Consider the following 9,488-nt stretch of genomic DNA (forward strand, 5'->3'; position numbering starts at 1 on the left):
TCTCTCTCTTTTTCAAGAGTTTAGTGATCAAGAGGCTATGGAGAAGCAGAAGGATTCGAGCGCTTGGTTCACAGTAGTCACCTATGTCACCAATATCTGTGAATGTCACATTCTAAAACTATGTGACCTCCATCTCAAGCAGCCCTTCCAGGGTTACAGTCCTGAGCAATGGTGGAGATTGGTCTGACCAGTTCTTTCTTTCCTTGCTGCTTGCGTTCACCATAGTAGGAGTAAATATGCTGGTTGCCAGACAGTGTTTGACATCTCAGTCTCCAGAACATAAGTTTTATTCAATCACATTGTCATTAAATACTATTATTTAGTAGTAATATATCTGGTGCACTCTCTTGGGATCATCCTTATAAATTACTTAGTTGATGTATGTTTACAATGTTCTTTGCTCTTTTTAATTCATAATGATGATGATTTCTAGAAGTGTTAGAACTAGAAAAAAAGAACTAAATAAAAAGTTTTTCCCTCTGAAACATACCTTTTTTAAATTATTTAATTTTATTTATTATTAAAATTTGCTATAGGCCACATGTGCTCACCAGAGAGAGATAGAGAGAAAAGTGAGAAAGCAAGCCACCTAGTCTGGGGCTTGAACCAGTTTGCCATGTGGGAGTTCAGCACCTCAACCACATTACTAATGTGTACTTATTAACTTTATTTCTAGATCCTTAATTTGGAAAAATGTTGTCAACCAGCTGTCTTTTATAATAAGAGAATTCTCATTGCTACAAGTTTTTGAGGTAATTTGGCTTGTGCTAGGCATTCCCTTTGCAGTAGTTTATTTCTAATAAAACTTCCCATGAAACAGACATTTTCTCCCATTTTAAAGACAAGACAGCTTAGACGATGTCTTATAGGCATTAAGTAGCTTGCCCAAGATAGAACAGCTAGTGAGCGGTGGAGTCAAAATTGAACTTTTTTTTTTTTTTTTTTTTTGAGAGGTTTTTGCTGTAGGGTGCATATGCTTAACAGGAAAACAGAAACAGACAAAGACAAGAAAACGAGAAATCACCCCCAAGGGGGATGGCCATGCCACAATCCCTTCTCCTCCACTCTTGTCTCAAGATCCTGGGCTTGCAAGCACACACACCCAGCATAAATTTAAGCCATCACTGGGCCCGGGATTCAAACCGTGGTCAACTACATGGGAGTCCAACGACATAGCCATTATTCCAACTGCTGGTCCTGTTTGTTTTGCTTTTTACTCCAGAACTATAGTTTAAACTCTGCTCTAAACCCTAATAGTTAATCCACTATCCAACTTTTCTCCAAAGGCCTAGAATTAAAGATCTGTTGGAGCTCTTAGCCTGAGGAAACCAGTATTTCCAGAATTAGTTGATTTTATACTATTGTATCTAAAATCAAAGAAATGTTGGGACAAGCAGTTACCATAATGGTTATGCCACTGGACTCCCATGTAGTCAACCACAGTTCGAGTCCCAGACCCGGTGGCTTAAACTCACGCCAGGCGCATGTGTGTGCATGCCCAAGATTCCAAGAGGAGAATGGAGGAGAAGGGATTGCGGTGTGGCCATCCCCCTGGGGGTGATTTCTCGCTTTCTGTCTATCTCTCTCTGTCTGTCTGGCGAGTGAACTCCCCCTATACCAAAAACCTCTCCAAAAAAAAAAAAAAGAAATGTTATTGGTCTATGAATGATAATATAGTTAAATTTGCCATTTCCCTAAGTTCTTTGAAATACTTAGAATAGCTATAACTATCCCAATCACTACTTTATAGATACCTAGTGATCCAGAGAATCAGGTGCAACAAAAAATAAAGTCAACTCAGGTAGTCACGTATGTACAAAGGAGTCTTCAAGAAGTTCATAAAAAATAAATATTATAGAGATCAGAAGGAGGCATAGTTTTTAAGGTGCTGGACTCCGACATGGTTGACCATGGTTCAAATCCCAGACCCAGTAGCTTGAAATTCACATCAGGTGCATGTGCATGTGTGCTCAAAATCCTGAGAGGAGAACAGAGGAGAAGGGATTGCTGCTGCATAGCCGTTCACTCTGGGGTGGGAGGTCATTCCTCACTCTTTCTCTGGAGAGTGCATGTGTCCTACAGCAAAAAATTTCTCTCTCAGAAAAAACAAAAAATACATATTATACAACAAACTATGAACAGTTTTCCATTTTTTTCATTAAAATAAACTCACACACTAACTTTATTTTCCATGAATTTTCTGAAGTCCCCGTGTGTGTGTGTGTGTGTGTGTGTGTGGGAGGGAGGGTTGTGTGTGTGTGACTCAGCTCTGAATGTGCTACAGAAATGTTGATTAATTTTCAGGTTTCCCTTAGTTGCCAAAATTTTCACAACAATCTGTGATTATAAAATATTCTAAACTATTTTATCGCATTTCAGCGATTATATATATGAAACACACACACATTCTCATAGGTGTCAAATGTTCTTAAAATCCCAGGAGATTACCCTGCGGTGCAATTACTTAGTTGATGTCTGTTTACAATGTTCTTTGCTCTTTTTAATACACAGGATAATGATGATGATTTCTAGAAGTGTTAGAACAAGAAAAAAGAGCTAAATAAAACATTTTTTCCCTCTGAATAGTCTCAACAGGAGGTCTTTTTGTTGTAAAATGAATCTAATGAGCACGCAATTTCAGCTCTTGTTTAAAAAAAAAGAAAAAGCAATCCGGAACTTCTAATAACTACTGGATTATTCAAAACACATCTAAAATGTTCTGAGTATCCATCTTTTCCCCAGGAGAGAATTGTACGTTTTAAATCAATGGAATAATTTTCCTTGAATTGTGGCTGGGTTGTCCTTTAATTTCCTATGCCATGCAGATATAGACAATATTGAAAATTTTTGCCAAAATTAAATCTATCACCATGTAGAGTACTGCTACCCCAGTCATCACTAAGTTTGTGTGGACCGAAGCCAGTCAGACGGCATAAGGAACAACGAGGCATAGTCTAAATTGCTGGGCTTTGGAACGTGTCGAACCCATAATTTTCTTCTCACTTTTACAGTCGCAAAGGTCATAGACACTCAAGAGGAAGAGCACTTTCATGTTGTGTTTTAAACTTTGCTTGGAAGGCACAATTATCTCCAAAATTGATGTTTGCGGTGCCAGATTCTCCCAGTAAAGAATCTGTGGGGACCAGCAAATGGCGTAATGGTAACGTTACTGGACTCCCACATAGTTGACTGCAGTTCAAATCCCAAATAGGGTGACTTAAGACTCAAGCCAGGCGCTTGTGTGTGCATGCCCAAGATCATGAGAGAAGAATGGAAGAGAAGAGACTGTGGTTTGGCCATCCCTCCTGGGGGTGTTTTCTCACTTTATGTCTCCCTGCCTCTCTCTCAGGCAACGGCATGCACCCTATAGCAAACATTTCTCTAAAAACAAAAACAAAAACCTCTGGGGGACCAGCAGTTAGTGTAATGGCTATGTTGCTGGACTCCTAAGTAGTCGACCGCAGTTAGTGTCCCAGACCCGGTGGCTTAAAACTCACACCAAGCATGTGTGTGTGGATGCCCAAGATCCCGAGAGGAGAATGGAGGAGAAGGGACTGTGGCGTGGCCATCCCCCCTGGGGGATGATTTCTTGCTTTCTCTGTCTCTCTCTGTCTTTCTGGTGAGCACATGCAACCTATAGCAAAAACCTTCCCCCCCCAAAAAAAAAATTAAAGAATTCCTCAAGATTCAATCCTTAACATCATAACTATTAAATTATATCCCAAAGGAACGGCTTGAGGCATGCTTCTGAGGGAAACAGAATATAATTAAGTTGTAACTGTGATGACAGCCATAGCAATGAAATCACTCCCATGTTCAATATCATGAAACATGTCCCCATGACGCTGAAGAGTTAATTATGTTAAGGTAATGTCTTTCTATTCCAGGTTTGTTACATGTTTTATCCTTTTTTGAGAGAAGCTATGTAAATGATTTTATAAAGTCATAACATTTTACGCCATTTATGTTATCATTTGGGAAAATTATTTCTACATGTATACAACATATAAAAACTCTTTCACACTAAATTATTTCCCTAGGACCATCAGATGGCATAATGGTTATGCTGCTGAACTCCCACATGGCTGACCACAGTTTGAGTTCCAGACTCGGTGGCCTGAAACTTGTGCAGGGAATGTGTCTGAGCATGTCCATAAACCTGAGAGGAAAATGGAGAAGGGAGTGTGGTGTGGCTGTACCCCCTACGAGGGCGTAATATCTTGCTGTCTGTATCTCTCAGTCTCTCTGGCAAGTGCACACACCCTATAGCAAAAAGATCTTTCTAGAAAAAAAAAAGAAAGAAAGAAATTATTTCCCTTATTCTCAATAAGCATAAAAATTAATGGCCAGTTCCAGAAAAGGATAAAATGAATCCAAAATATTCCAATGAAGGAAAAGTAAAATTGAATAATTACTGAGAGTAAATGATGTTAAAAGATGCTACTATTTGGCATGGCAATTTATAAGTATTGATTATTTCTTATCAGGAAAATGTTATCTTTCACACTGAACTAATGTTAATTATTTTTATTAAGTTAGAAACAGGGAAAATGGGCCAGCTGGTGGCAGGGCGGTTAAGGCGGTTGGATCACACATGGCCAGTTGCACGGTCTGAGAAACACACTGCACTGGGCGTATGTGTATGTGCCCAAATCCCAAAAGGTGAAATCAAGGAAGAGGCATTGAGACATGGCCACCCTCCATAGGGGTGTCTTCTCACTACTCTACCCCCAACCCCTGCAAGCACCAGCTAGCAAATTAAAAAAAAGAAAAAAGAAACAGGAAGAACCCTAACTCACAGAAGTACATACAGCAAATAGAATTAACACTTACATAGCTTACACCAGAGTTATCCAATATTACTTATGTTGGATTTTCGTCATACAGTTGCCTTTATCCTTGGTAAGAATTATGTCATTGATATTTACAGTCTTGGTTCATTTTCTGTTCTTGTAACAGAATGCTTGCGATTGGATGGCTTAGAAAGAGAAAAGTTTTATTGTGGCTCTCAGTTCTGGGGGTTGAGAACTCCAAGATGCAACAGCCACATCAGGGCAAATGGCATCAGATGATAAAAGTGCATGCAACCGTGGCAGACAGGTATATGCAAAAGAGGCAACACACGAGGTGCAGCCTGATTAATAACAACCCACTTGTAAGAACTAATTCATTCTCCTGAGAACTAACCCAGTTTTACAAGACATTAATCCATTTTAACAACTTGGCGCCTCCCATTAGGCCCCACCTCCCAAGCCTCAGCCTAAGTTTTGATGGGGACAAACCATATGCAAACCATAGCAATTACTCTATCAAGGAGAAAATAATTATCAAACCAGGTTTTGACTTTGACATGGTCTCAAAATTAGTAACCTTCCAAGGAAGTCTCTGGTGTTTGTAGGTTTCTGACAATTTCTGCAGAAACAGTAAGAAGTTGAAGCATTCATTCAGATTGCAACTCCAGTAGCAAATGTTATAAATCATCACTGATGTATTATAAATGTTGCATAGCTGTTTACATATAAAATTCTCTATTCCAGAGTAGCAGTCATGGCCAGAAGATCTAAGGATCTTTTTTTTTTTCAGTAGTTTCTATAAGGATGAATCCAGGCCCCTAAATGGAAAGCAATATCTCCTGCTTACACAAATTTTCTGTTAAATAAACTAACTCATGAAGAAATGAACTCCTGTCACATTTTTCCTTAATAAGTTTTCAATTTCCCTAAACAATAAGTAATTTTTTTCTTCCAAAGTCAGTCAAGCATTGTAAGACTTACCCACTAGAAAGTCACAAGTATTTCTGAAGAGTACAGAACATTAAATCCTATTCATATTTCTTGGATGCAAATTTACTTAAAGCTGTGTTCACAAAGTTTTTGCCTTCATACATATGACAACTTCCAAACAGAGGGTAAGCCTTTCCTTATAATTTTTAGACAAGCCTAGTGTCAACATACATGTATAGAAATTATATTTATTTATAAACACCTTTGTTTATACATAGAAAATACACCTGGGATGACAGGCATGGCAGGAATTCTATCTACGTATGTACAGCAGCTTCAGAAGAGATTTTACTACTGGAAAAAAACAGTTCACAATTTCATGTTGCAAAGCGTTTTTGATATTTTTAAGAAAAAATCACAACCTGATATTTTCTTTTTTCCTCCTTGGATGATACCACTTTGCACAGTTGAGCCACAGAAGAGGAGCAGGCTGCAATGCAAGAATGAGTAGTTCCATCCAATTCCAAGGTACAAAGAAACAGGGCAGCGGAAAATTCCTCCAATCATTCATTCAGAAAGTCAATAAACCAGTGATCAGCCTTTCTAATATTTATTGACTCGAAGCGGGTATCTGACTTCTAGAAGTAGGAGAACTAGATAAAGGTTCTGATGGAGTGGAGCTAACATTTTGCTCTTCCATGACTGGCCTCAAAATATTAGAGAAATTGCAGCTCTGGAAAGGTGGTATCATTTCATAGAGAGATGCTTAACTTCATCCTGGCTTTCCTAAGCTCACCCTAATTTTTATAGGACTCCTTTTCTTGGAATAGGAAACCCTCTGGCATGGGTCATAATGAACTTTCAGTGAAGTCCTGGTCTCTCTCTGGGAAAAAAAATTCACTGTCCAGACAACATTCAGAGATGTGGAGAATTATTTGCGTGGTGCTTTCATATTTCTGCAGACAAGAAGCACTGCCACGTTCGCACAATGTCACACTCAGAGATGAAAGAAAAATTCACATTACGTATCGTTCGTCTTTTCATTCCTATTTCCATTTCCTATTAGGAACAAAAACAGTCCACAATTGTCAAACAATTCTAGACATCAAAATATATTAAAGAAAATGATTCATGGTGCCCAACTATGTATCTCAGCATCCAAGTCATCCAACCATTGCCAAGACTGAAGAGCTGCTAATGGTGTTATTTGACATGAAAAGTATTTTACGGAGACTGTTTTCAAAACAAGAGAAGAAATATTACAGACACTCACGTCTCTCTTCCAAAACAATGCCCAGTTAAAAGTCTTCCTGAAGCTTATCCCAAGAAGCAAAATAAAGTTCAGTAGTCTTTTAAGAAAAATAGTGCTGGGAGAAGGAGGAAAGTTTTCAGGAAAACAATGAAAGACCTTGCATGTATGAGGGGTCTTTACAAAGTTCATGAAGAAACTATGTGTGCGTTTCAAAAAGTTTTGTACCAAAGTAAACTTGTATATTAACTCAATTTTCCACAATCTTTTTGAAGCCCTTGCATATGTTTAACTATAGTCAATGATAAAACTCTAAACAGAAATTTATACTATTTTATCATCAAAGTTCGTATTTTTATTTCTATTTGCTATCCCCTATTCACTGGAAATTTTTCAATATCTACATGGGTAACATTTTAACAAGGGGGAGCAGCAGATGGCATCATGGTTATCTTGCTGAACTCCCACGTAGTCCACCACAGTTCGAGTCCAGACCCAGCAGCTTTACACTCAGGCCCATGTGTGTGGGTGTCTAAAACCCTGAGGGGAGACTGAAAGAGAAGGGTTGCAGTGTGGCCAAAGCCCTGGGGGGAGTGATTTCTCACTGTCTCTCCAGTCGACTACACATACCCTACAGCAAAAATCTCTCAAAAAAACAAAACAAAACAAAAAAAAAAACACCTTAACAAGGAATTTGTAAATTCATATCTTTACTGGAAAGAAGTATATCTTTGTTAAAATATTCAAATCTTTTGTGATTTTGTGATTCCAATATTTTCACCTCCCTTCTCTGTGAGTCTGGTAAGTTATCTCCTCTGGTTTTGAATGCACTGATCTCTCCTAGGCATCTCTCAGAAGTCTTTACCATAAATGCTGGCACTGGTGTGCAGTTCTATGGATGTTTTACTCTACCCTTGTCTTGTACCTTTAGATCACTATTAGATTCCATTCTCATAGGTACTTCCTTTTCCAGTTCACCTTAACAGAAGTATCATACAATTTGTGCAATTCATATATGTCAGAGCAGAAAGTTCTGGGGTCGATAATAATGTATAAAGAAAATTTCATATATAGTTGTCTCTCCCTTTTCAACCAATGTGCTTTCTACAATTGCAATTACCCACAATCCATTGCTTTCTAAAAATGAGTATGATACAATAAAATACTTGGAAAGAGAAAGACCACATTCACATAACTGTTACTACAGTGTAGTAGTAAAATTATTCTATTTTCCTATTAGTTATTGTGGTTAATCTCTCACTGTGCCTTAAGTTAATCCTTTAAACTTTATCATAGGTATGTGCGTGCAGGAAAAAAACATAAGCTATCTAGGTTTCAGTATTCTCCATGGTTTCAAAAACCCATTTGAGATCTTGCAAAATACCCCTCAAGAATGGGAGAAATTTACTGTACTCAAATTTTATTGAAAGGAAGCACAGTTTGGAAGAGATTCATGTACATTCATGTACTGTGCTGTCAGTAACTAACATGTCACAAAGTGTGAATATTTGTTAAAAATAAATGAATACATAAATAAATAATAAATACATAAAAATGACTAATGAACCTGTTTGCTTACATATTTTTAGTATATTTTATATTATCCTCTAAAGTTGTCCAATGCATAAAAACCAAATTTTGTACACACTACTCCACACTCTTGAGGTTTCTCCTCTTCCAAACATACTAGGGATAAAACCTTCAACCTAACTCTTTGGTCACCATTTAATAACTACTAAACATACGTGGGCTCTTGACCTCCAGGCTTAGGACCCCACCTTCTTCACATTTATAAAGTGATTCAGGGAACTGAGAACAGCTTAAGGATGCTACTCCTCTAAGATACCACAGTTCTACAATTAGGACTGTATCCCTGAAAAGACCGAAGGATGCAGAGATATTCATCCAAATGGTACTGAATCCATAAATGTAATAAACTTAACTGATATCTGCTATTTTTTTTAATAAAACACCTCATTCAGTGTGCTTAGCTGTTACATAAAGTAACAGAAAACATCATAGGATGTAAAATTATAGGACTTATAGAGACAAGGACTGAGTGGAAATTTCAGAATATTTTAGATGCTTTTGATTAAGTCTGAATCTAGACACTAGAATCCTCTTTGGTCTTTTTTTTTTTTTAAGAGAGAATTTTTGCTATACAGCATGTACAATCACCAGAGAGACAGAGACAGACAGAAAGTGAGAAATCTCTACCCAGGGGGGATGGCCATAACAATCCCCTCTCATCCATTTTCCTCTCAGGATTTTGGGCACACATGCACACACACCTGCCTTGAGTTTCACACTGCCAGGTCTAGGACTTGAACCACAGTGAGCCGTGTGGGGTTTCTGCAATGTAACCATTACACCATCTGTTGGTTCTCCTCCTTGGTCATTTTAAAAACTGGAACCAGTTGGCCGGCCCCGGGGACCCTGCGCGCCGAGCGAGCGCCGCGCCGGGCGGGCGGAGCAGGCCGCGCCGGCCCACACACGGACCGGCCGCGGGTCTCCCG

General features: G+C 38.5%; 1 protein-coding gene across 1 annotated transcript in view; it reads right to left on the reverse strand.

Moving 5' to 3' along the window:
* Positions 1 to 9,488, reverse strand: part of MALRD1 (MAM and LDL receptor class A domain containing 1) — a 400,826-nt gene that overhangs the window by 366,728 nt on the left and 24,610 nt on the right. The gene's annotated exons all lie outside the window — the stretch shown is intronic.

The sequence above is a fragment of the Tupaia chinensis genome, unplaced genomic scaffold, assembly GCF_000334495.1.
Source record: "Tupaia chinensis unplaced genomic scaffold, TupChi_1.0 Scaffold146079_1, whole genome shotgun sequence".
Taxonomy (NCBI): Eukaryota; Metazoa; Chordata; class Mammalia; order Scandentia; family Tupaiidae; genus Tupaia; species Tupaia belangeri.